Here is an 11,433-nt window from a genome sequence, read left to right as displayed (position 1 = left end):
GAGGGACAACATCCGTGTCCTCAAGACGAATCTCAAAGCGCAGACACGCCAAAGACATCAAGAGGTTAGTGTAATCGTTCTTGATTTAATCTAGGGTTCTAAAATTAATCTGATTAATTTTAAAATCTTAAATGGCAAATACAGATCCAAAAACATATTAAAAGAGTTTTAATATGTTGTTTATCATTGAAATCAAATAGATAAAAATAAATCTTGCATGGTGCATGTGACCCTAGGTGAAAATTTTTGAATTCAATGGTATAATCTTGTGTTTTTCACGCTTCCGTTCCTTCACAATTGTTGTATGATCTAAGGTCCATTTTATGTCTAATTAAATTGTTTAATTAGAAATATAATCACACAATTAAATTTGTTTGAATGAGATTCAAATCTAAATTTTTAAATTTGTTTGAATGTGATTCAAATCTGAATTTTTAAATTTGTTTGAATATGATTCAAATCTGAATTTTTAAATTTGTTTGAATGTGATTCAAATCTGAATTTTTAAATTTGTTTGAATCATAATCAAATATGGATTTTCAAGTTGAATATGAGATATTCAATTTAATTTAAGTATGTATGTTTTATTTAATTGTTAAATAGTGGTACGCATGATGGATGATCATGGACTATAAATGACCAATGTGATTGGATTTATTTCTTTTATGTTTCTTTGGGTTGTAAATTAATTAATTTATTTTAATTTATTTTGGGTATGTATTATAAAGGTTGTAATATTTTTTGGGTTGTAATTTCATTTATTTGGTTCTTGTAAATTCGCCTTGGTATGCCAAGGATTACTATGTAATTGGATTGCAAAAAGATCAAGGAGGTCAAGAGCATTGGTGGGACCAGTGGGAGGAATTCAAGATCAAGTGTCGATTATGTACTCCTTCAGCAACTCTTGTAATATCAATGAATGAAATGCACCTAGGAATGCCCTGATTCAATTCTTGGTGGCTCAGAATTGAATCCCTTAGAAAGTCCATGATCATACCATATTTACTATTTATCCATGAATGCATGAGATGTATGGGAATGTATGCAAGTATATGATATATGCATGCTAAATGTATAATGTGCAAAGTGAGACCATAATAGTAATTAGGATGACCACAAAATCTTCCAAACAAATGATTAAGTTGGATATGCTATAATTAAAGTAATTATAACATGGGCCCTCCATTGGGGCAATTATTTTAAGAAATTTTAAATAGTTGCATATGATGCAATTAATTTAAGAGATTTTCTTAAGAATAATTATTAAGTATGAGATGTTGTAAATATATAAATGATTTTGTGGCCAATAATGGATGTGCCTGAGGACATTAAAATTATTTGCATGTTTACTTGCTCAATGGGATCAACTTAACTAATGCAAGATAAGTCAATAATGAATGTGCTTGAGATTTTGAGCATTAGGGATTAGGTAAAGGATTGAACCTCACATGAGATTTGATGGGCAAGGAGTTGCTCACTTATAGTTTATTGTAATTCCAATAATGGATATGCCTAATGATTATCAATAGGATTATAAGAATTCAATCACCCACTAGAAATCCATCCAACTAAGATTTCTGTTTTCTACTTTGGAAGTATAGGATTCGCTAAGTTAGTGGGAAGACCAATTTAATTAAAAGACCATAATCATTTTGGTTAAATACATGATACATTTACTAATTAATCTGGTTATTTTCTACAGTTAATTTTCTAATAATAATGATCACAGAACAACCACCAACATCCAATATCCTTGCAAGCATACTTGATCAAAATAGGTTGACAGGACCTAATCTATCTGATTGGCTAAGAAATTTGAAACTTGTCCTGAACCTTGAACACATAGGAAATGTTCTAGATTCAAATGTTCCTGGTCCCTTTCCTCCAGAGGCCACTCAAGAGGAACATGAAACTTTGGACAAATGGAAGGAGCATGATATGAGAGCTAAGTGTTACATGCTTGCTTCTATGAGTAATGAGTTACAAAAGCAGCATGAGAACAAGCAGAGTGCGAGTGAGATCCTCCTTCACCTATAAGAGTTGTATGGTGAGCATAGCAGGAATGCTAGGTATGAGATATCAATGCAGATGTTCTGCATGAGGATGTCTGAGGAACAGAATGTTAGGGATCATGTCCACAAGATGATTCGGCTGATTGAGTAACTGGAACATCTTGACTTTAACATGGATTACCAGCTGAAGACAGATTTGATCCTTCAATCCCTTCCTGAGTCATTTGGGAATTTTGTGATAAATTTCCATATGACTAAGCAGGAATGCACCTTGGCTGGTTTACTCAACATGCTAGTTATTGCCTAAAAGAATATGTCAGACAATAAAGGAAAAGCGGTAGCTTTGATTGCATCTTCTTCTGCTGGAAAGTCCAACAAGAAGAAGGGCAATAAGAAAATGAAACCTCAGATTCTTGGTCCTTCCAAGAAAATATCTAAACAGAAAGGGAAGACTAAAGCTGATGGAGGCAAAGGAAAGTGTTTCCACTGCTAGAAGGATGAGCATTGTAAAAGGAACTGCCCAGAGTATCTTGCTTCTCTGAAGGACAAAAAAGATACACCTTTGGAAGGAATGTCCATATCTTATTATTTAGATTCTGATGATACTCATAGTTCATCTACAGTTTTGGTTTTAGATATTGGTGCCAGTTCTCACATTTCTTATGATATGCAGGAGCTAGCAAATAGTAGCAGCTTGCGTTCTCGAGATGTTAGACTCCGGATTGGTGATGGCTCAACTGTTGAAGCTTTAGCCATAGGATCTAAATCTTTTTGTATGTTTGGACATGTTTTGTGTTTGGATAATATTTTATATGTACCTAATGCTTTTAAGAACATCATTTCTATATCTAGTTTGACTAGAAATGGCTATGAATTTCAGTTCACAGATGATGTTTGCAATATTTATTTTGGAAATAAATATGTTGGTTCGGGTTATATGAATGATGGTTTTTATTATTTGGATAATAATGACAAACACAAAATGTATGCAAGTGATCTAAATGAAGCAATGCCATGGTGAAAATCAACTCAAGTTCAAAATATATTTAGCACTTAAGGTTCGATCATGTTGTAGAAGATAGGATTGCAAAACTGGAGAAAATGGGGATTTTATCCTCATTAGGTTCTGAACCTTCTCTAACTTGTGAATCCTGCCTTTAGGGCAAAATGACTAGATCACCCTTTGTTAGACAAGGGCTAAGAGCTGAAAATATTTTAGAGCTAATACATAGTGATGTATGTGGTCCATTTAAAGAAATGGCTAGAGGCAGTTTTCATTATTTTATTACCTTTGCTGATGATAAATCAAGGTTTGGGTATTTGTATTTGATGAAATACAAACATGAATCCTTTGAAAAGTTCAAAGAATTTAAATCGGAAGTAGAAAATCAAACAGGAAAGAGTATTAAAGCTCTTCGATCAGATCATGGAGGTGAATACTTGAGTACTGAATTTGATGAATACTTGAGAGAGCATGGCATTGTTTCCCAGCTGACTCCTCCAGGAACACCACAACTGAATGGTGTATCTGAAAGGAGATATCATACCCTATTGGATATGGTACGTAGTATGATGAGCTATACTGATATGCCAATCACCTTTTGGGGATTTGCATTAGAATCAGCTTTGTATATTCTGAATAGGATTCCATCAAAATCAGTATCTTCCACACCTTATGAGATATGGCATGGAAGAAAACCAAGTCTTAAGCATGTTAAGATTTCGGGTTGTCCAGCTTATATCAAAAAGCTGAACACTGATAAATTGGAAACCAGATCAGAAAAGGGTTGATTTGTTGGATATCCAAAAGATAGTTTTGGATATTATTTTTATTTCCCTACATCACAAAAGGTTGTGATAAGTAGAGATGCCACATTTCTTGAACAATAGTTTGTTCAACAAGGAGGCAAAGGAAGGAGAATAGAGTTAGAATTGGAGAATTCTGACCAACCAACAGATCAGATAGATATAGATCCATCTAGTCAACCTACACCTAATGATAAAACATTGACAGTTGTTCCTCGTAGATCAACTAGGGTATCTCACCCACCAGTGAGATATGATTTCCTTAATGAAGAAGAACAAGAGTTGTCTACTCATAAAGAAGTAGATCATGGAGATTATCCACTTACCTATGGAGAAGCTATATCAGATATAGACTCTTCAAAATGGATTGATGCTATGAAATCCGAGATTGATTCCATGTATAAGAATCAAGTTTGGGATCTTGTTGACCCTCTTGAAGGTATTGTACCTATAGGGAACAAATGGGTTTTCAAGAAGAAAATTGGTTCTAATGGAAAGGTAGAGACCTATAAAGCAAGGCTAGTAGCGAAAGGGTTTCTCCAAAGGCAAGGAATTGACTATGAGGAGACTTTCTCGCCTGTTGCCATGCTTAAATCAATTAGGAATCTATTAGCAATAGCTGCATACTATGATTATTAGATTTGGCAGATGGATGTCAAAATAGCTTTTCTCAATGGATACTTTGAAGAAAACATTTTCATGGAACAACCTAGGGGTTTTGAATCCCATGATGGTTCCAAAGTATGCAAGCTAAAGTGATCCAATTATGGGTTGAAACAAGCTTCGAGGAGTTGAAACATCCGTTTTGATGAAGCCATTAAGTCATTTGGTTTTATAAAAAATGAGGATGAGCCATGTGTATATAAGAAGGTTAGTAATAGCACTGTCACTTTCCTTATCTTATATGTGGATGACATTTTGTTGATGGGTAATGACACAGGTATGTTGACAACAGTAAAGGTATGGTTGTCAAATACATTCTCCGTGAAAGACTTAGGGGAGACAACCTATATTCTTGGGATTCGCATCTATAGAGATAGAGCGAAAAGAATAATTGGTTTATCCCAAAGTCTATACTTGGAAAAGGTGTTAAAGAGGTTTAACATGCTTGATTCTAAGAGAGGATTGTTACCAGTGAGACATGGTATCCAACTTTCTAAAGAGATATCTCCAAAGACACCTGAAGAAAGAGATAAAATGGCCAGGATTCCATATGCTTTGGCTATTGGAAGTTTGATATATGCAATGTTGTGTAATAGGCCGGATATCGCATATGCTATTAGTTTGACTAGTAGGTATCAATCCAATCTAGGTTTGGAACATTGGATAGCTGTGAAGAATATCCTTAAGTACTTGAGAAGAACTAAGGATTTATTTTTGATATATGGAGGTGGAGACTTGCAATTGGATGGTTATACTGATTCTGATTTCCAATTAGATATCGATGATAAAAAGTCTACCTCTAGGTATATGTTCATTTCTAATGGAGGTGCAGTCAGTTGGAAGAGTTCCAAACAGATCATTTGTAGATTCCACTACCGAAATTTGAGTATATTCTTTGCATCGGATCTTTGCAAAGGAAGCTGTTTGGATAAAGAAGTTCGTGATAGAACTTGTAGTAGTTCCTTTGTAACACCCTCATTTTCGTAGTCCGTACGTCCTACTGTTCCGATGGCTAATGTCTACCCCGGAAAGTCGGAATGTCTAGAACTACACTGCAATGAAAGTGAGGAAGTATAAAATAATGAAATATGTGATGAGAAAAAATTAAGAAAAGATAAAAGAGAGGAAATGAAATAAGGTTAAATGAGCTGGCATCATAGCGATGGGTGACCACACCGGGAAGTTACGACGAGGACCGTTAAGTAGTCCTGGATAGCGGGAAATCCCGAGAAATATTTTTGGTACCTAATTAAAGGTCTACTGAGGCATAATTGACATTGCAAAAGTCAAAGAAAAATTAGTAAGTTAGTACAAATAAAAACAAAAATTTAAGAAAATCGGCGGGACAAGGATTAAATCAGTGTTACCGAAAAGGTCTAAATTTGACCCGAAGAGAGGCATTTTGGTCATTTGACACCTAGAGTTGACTTTTGACCTAAATTTCCATGAAAAATAAGTGGTATTGTATTTTGAAAATTTAATGAAAAATGAAATTCACGATAACATGTAATTTAAGGGAATTGGAGGGCATAATTGCAATTAAAGGAAATCTTGAATTAATCTAATTTTTAATTGTGATTAGTGGGCATTAGTGGAGTATATAAGGACCACTAGGACAGATTTTTCCACTAAAAGATTCATCTTCTTCTTCATTGTTTTTCTTTGCTCAATGTGTTTTTCCTCCAAGCTTCCTCCATGGCCATTCATGCATAAGCTCAAATCTACCATGATTCAAGCCATATTTCTTCAAACTTTCGTCATTAAAAGTGGTCCTCACACCATGGGCAGTATGTGGGCGGCAAGCAGGAAGAGAAATTTCAAGGATTTATCAAGCTCAAAATAAGGTTAGTGCTAAATTTCCTTCCTCCCTTAATTAATCTTTGATTTAAGGTTGTGATGAGTGTAATTGTTGAGAATTTTGAAGAAAAAGATGAGTATTTGATGGAGCATGAATTTTGCGGCCATGGAAGTGCATGGTTATTGAATTTTTCTTACATGTATTTGTTGGGATTTAATATTGATTAAGGTAATTTAAGGTGCTAGTAAGTTAATTTCCATGTGAATGTATATTTGAGCATTTGAATTTAGAGTTGAAGGAATTCTGGAAGATTTATGCATTTTTGGACAATTTGGCAGCCTTATGATTCATTGAAGAGTGCTTGAATTCATGAAGTTATTTGATGAATGGTGGTACTAAGGGATTAATGCAAGTGTATGTAAATTATTGTTGGAATTATATGTAATAATTAGGTGTATTCATGTGTACAATATATTGATTTTGGACTTTGTGATTCAGGGTTGTATATTGTACATTGAGGATTTGTATATACTGTTCAAAATGACCTTAATGAGATGTGATGAATGATGTTAGTACATTAAGAGTCCAAAATTTAGGCATGGGAAGTTAAGGTATAGCAAGTTGAATGTGTAAATTGATTAGTATTTGAGGACTGCATTGAGGGTAGTATGCATTTGAGCCTATAACCCTAATTGTTTAACCCAAATTGGTGTGAGGCCAATTAGAGGTAAAATTAGACATGTAATAAACCAACTTTCATACAGGAACCTTGCCTAAATTCTGTCCAGAAGGTGACTCAAAAAGTGACCTAATCTAAAATTGGCAATTTGCAACCCAAATTTTTGACCATATGAATAGTAACCAATATTTTGGCTATAACTCACTCAAAACAGTCCAAATGAACTGAAATTTATACTATGCAAAAGCTTAGACATAGAGCTACAACTTTGGTGAAGATCACAGAACCCAAAAATGTCATTTACTAAGTCAAATTACTTGCACAAGTTGAGGTAACAAAACTGTCCAGAACCATTGCAATCCAGAATTTGACCATATGAACAATAGTCACGAAAATGACCATAACTCACTCGAAATAGGTCCAAATGACCTAAAATTTATACCATGGAAAGCTTAGACATAGAGATACAATTCTTATGAAGACACTAAAGCCCAAAAATGACCAGAACCAAGTCAAATTGCTTGCCCAATTTAGGGTACCAAAACTGCCAAAACTGAATTTGACCTAAAATTGACCAAATTTTGCACTAAAGATGCAATCTGTCCAGCTTTAGTAAATTGACCATATCTTGGTGTATACAACTCAGAATGACTCGAAATTTGTGCCAAAACTTCAATAAGACATAAACCTACAATATGGAAATTTTGACTAGAACCCAAAAATCAAGGGAACTAGGCCAATTAAGTTGATTAAGTTGACATACTAAATCTGGAATTGGTACAATTGACCATTAAGTCCAAAAAATTCATATAGGTATATCTCCCACAAGAAGTCTCCAAATGTAATGAGCCATACAAATCTGGAAAGCTAAGAAAGAGACCTATTACTTTGTTTTAGGCAACTTCCTCAAATTATAAATGTATAAGGCCAGACTTTAAGGTCAAAGCCATTGACCTGATTGAGGACCATGCCAATATAGGACCTTTGAGTCCAAGTCAATAATTTGACTATAAATAATTCTATAAAACTTGACAAATTACAAGTAAAATTTTTAAATGACTATAAGATATAAGGCATCAAATCTTATGAAGCACACTAGGCCTAAATATCATTATAGGCAGTCTAAATAAATTAGTAAAGTCCGTAATCAAAATGAGTACTAAGGGAACCAAAATTCAAATTTGACCTAGTTATGGTTAATTGACCATAACTTGAGTTATACAACTCAAAATGGAGTAATTCAAAAAGAGAATTAAAGAAGACACAATAAGAAACAATTTGATGAAGAGAATTTTGATAATTTCACCCTATAGCATGACCGAATGGAACAGTAACCATTGGCCATGAAATCTAAAAATTTAGAATCACTTATAATTAGCCTTGAATTAAGTTTGGAAATCAATGCCAACGAGTATAAACTCGAAATGGGGAATCCTAGTGCAACTAGAACCAACATATCTATTCAGTATGGAAAGGTCAACATTTATGTTTGACTAGTAATGTGAATAAGAAACATAATGACTTAATAAATCACATGAGTGTATGAATGGGACATTAGTCCTTATTATCAGAGACAGGAAAAATACTTTGAGCACAATGATACTTCAGAACAATTGATACGAAATATGATCTGCCTGATGATCTATTTAATAATTGTGACCCATTGATACTAGAATCAACCTATCCATGATATATAAAAAGGTCAACAATTTTGTTGACCAATGAAAGGCATAATGACCTATAAACCCTAAAAATAAAGAATTAAATATTTAATCTTGTAATATGCCCTAGTTTGCCTTGTTGACCAGTTTGGATAGGTTGGCATGCCAATAGGATTCTGACAGCCATTCTGTAAATGGCTTCACTCTGTGTTGTGCTTTCTGGCTTATTGTGCCATACTATGATTTTAATAGCCTATGGCTATACGGATTGTGTTATTATACTCAGCTTAATGCCTAAATGATTATATGGCTTTTTAGCCACACTGTTTGCATACCGGGAGATACTTTGTGACCAATGGTGTGACGGCCCAAGGTACTAGATACCCAGTGCTAGTATATCCATTTATCCAGTCTAGTCAGTGTATAGGCTACACGGGCAGTCAATTAAAATATTATTCAATTGAAGCAGTTAAGTATAATGAAATTTGAGTACAATTAAATTAAGTATTGAATGAAATGAGAAAAAAAGATTAGCAATAGAAGCATAACAAAAATACAATATGCAAAACCATAGAGACTTAAATATACAATATAGTTAGAATAATTTGTATACTGAGTATATTTACTGAAAGGTTATAAACTAAGCACTTCCAAAGAGGAGCAAACTAGTATATAAGATAATTGATACTAGAAAGACCATACTAAATTAAATGGATTCCTGAGTATCTGAATTATGATTTATTTCTTTCTCTATTTGTATATATTATTTCTTGTTATACTATTGCACCACTAAGTAGAAATGCTTAGCGCGATGGAATTGCTTCCTCGCGCAGGTATTGAAGGTAAAACCAGTAGACTATCGACTTAGATTTTTAGAGTCCAGATCTGCAGAAGTGTCAGAAGAGTACAAGGTTGTTACCTTCCCAGCAATGCATGTAGGTAGGGCTCATATTTACACATGTTATGTATTTTGTTCATTCTATGTATATTGTAAATTATTTGTATATCATGTACTTGACAAACTTATGTAATTAGTTGGCAAATTATATAAGTTAATGAAATGTAAGAATTCTGATATCTGAGTTGATTATCTAATCATAATGATTCTGAATGAGATTGAGTTTGAGAAATTGTTGAGAATGGTTTGAGATAATCTGAGTTATGAATTTAAGTATATATTGACATTGTTTTTGGCAGGTTCAAAAGAACTGTTAGTCCAAATTACAGTCGGCACTCTGCTGGATTGTCATTAAAATTTTTGAAATTTCCAAATTAGTCAGATTTTGATAAACAATAAAAATAGCCTAAACCTTAGATAAAGTTTTTGAACAAGTAAATCAAGAACTATAATGAAATCAGATAATATTAGGTGTTCTGGCACTCCGTGTGGCACGTCTTACTCGGCTACACTGTAGACGGGTGAAGGGTGTTACATTTAGTGGTATCAGAGCACAGTTTAGGCATTCCTAGGCACAGTTAAGTAGAAAGAACTAGTGTGCATACATACGTTGCATTCATAAGAGTCGAGGTGACACTAATGCAGATCCGTTTACTTTTGATTATTCAAGGTTAAGATATGGACTCAGAGTTGTAGAGGGCATTAGAAAAAGAAGTAGAAAACCTAAATCATGAGGTTATAACGTAGTAACTATGTAATATTCTTGATGTTTGTATTGTAAGCTGCAGATTACAGTACCGACATGGGATTATTGTGTAGAGCTACGTGCTTCCTCGTGGTACAATAAAATAAGAATATTTATAAGTAGTCTATAATTTGATATAGTTATGCCCGAATAGAGTACTATTACGGGAAATAAATGTGAAAATTCTAGTTAGAAATTTAAAACTTCAGAACTAGCCTATTGAAAGACTACACTTATAAGGTAGCTAGAGTCAATGACTCAGTTATACTAATGTGGACTACCATTACCACAAAAATTGCTATGAGCTTAGAGAATTCAGTATGGCTATAAATTAGAAAGAACACCTTGAGGATGAAGATATCTGGACATCGATATGGAGTCTTATCAGTATTTTAATATTTTTGACAGAAAGGAATAATATAGGTATTTGAGAATACATTTAAAAATTGTATTGATGCTCTGTTTGGAAGCAACAATAGATAACTTCCACTGATGGAGTTTGTGTGTAGTGATAGTTATTAAATAAGCATGATGGTAACAAGATATACGGTTTTGTATGAGATAAATGTAGAATACCTAGACAAAGGGTAATTTAACAGAATTGGAATTGGTAAAAAAGACTAAAGGACTGATAAAGAATCCTAGTATAAGAGATCAAGAAACTAATGAATAATAGAATTTCATGAGTAGGAATACTAAAGGCAGAGGAAAATAATGATGGAAAAATGAATAAAATTATGAGATAACGATAAGCTCAGTTGTTTGAATCCGATGAATTTCGAGGACGAAATTCCTTTTTAGAGGGGAAGAGTTGTAACACCCTCATTTTTGTAGTCCGTACGTTCTATTGTTCCGATGGCTAATGCCTGCCCCGAAAAGTCAGAATGTTTAGAACTACACTGCAATGATAGTGAGGAAGTATAAAATAATGAAATATGTGATGAGAAAAAATTAAGGAAAGATAAAAGAGAGGAAATGAAGCAAGGTTAAACGAGCCGGCATCATAGCGTTGGGTGATCGCACCGAGAAGTTACGGCGAGGATCGTTGACTAGCCTTGGACCATGGGGAACCCTGAGAAATATTTTCAGGACCTAATTAAAGGTTTACTGAGGTATAATTGACATTGGAAATGTCAAAGAAAAATTAGTAAGTCAGTACAAATAAAAACAA

This window comes from Hevea brasiliensis, chromosome 10 (assembly GCF_030052815.1).
Source record: "Hevea brasiliensis isolate MT/VB/25A 57/8 chromosome 10, ASM3005281v1, whole genome shotgun sequence".
NCBI lineage: Eukaryota > Viridiplantae > Streptophyta > Magnoliopsida > Malpighiales > Euphorbiaceae > Hevea > Hevea brasiliensis.
The sequence above is the reverse complement of the archived record's forward strand: the minus strand, read 5'-3'. Positions refer to the sequence as shown.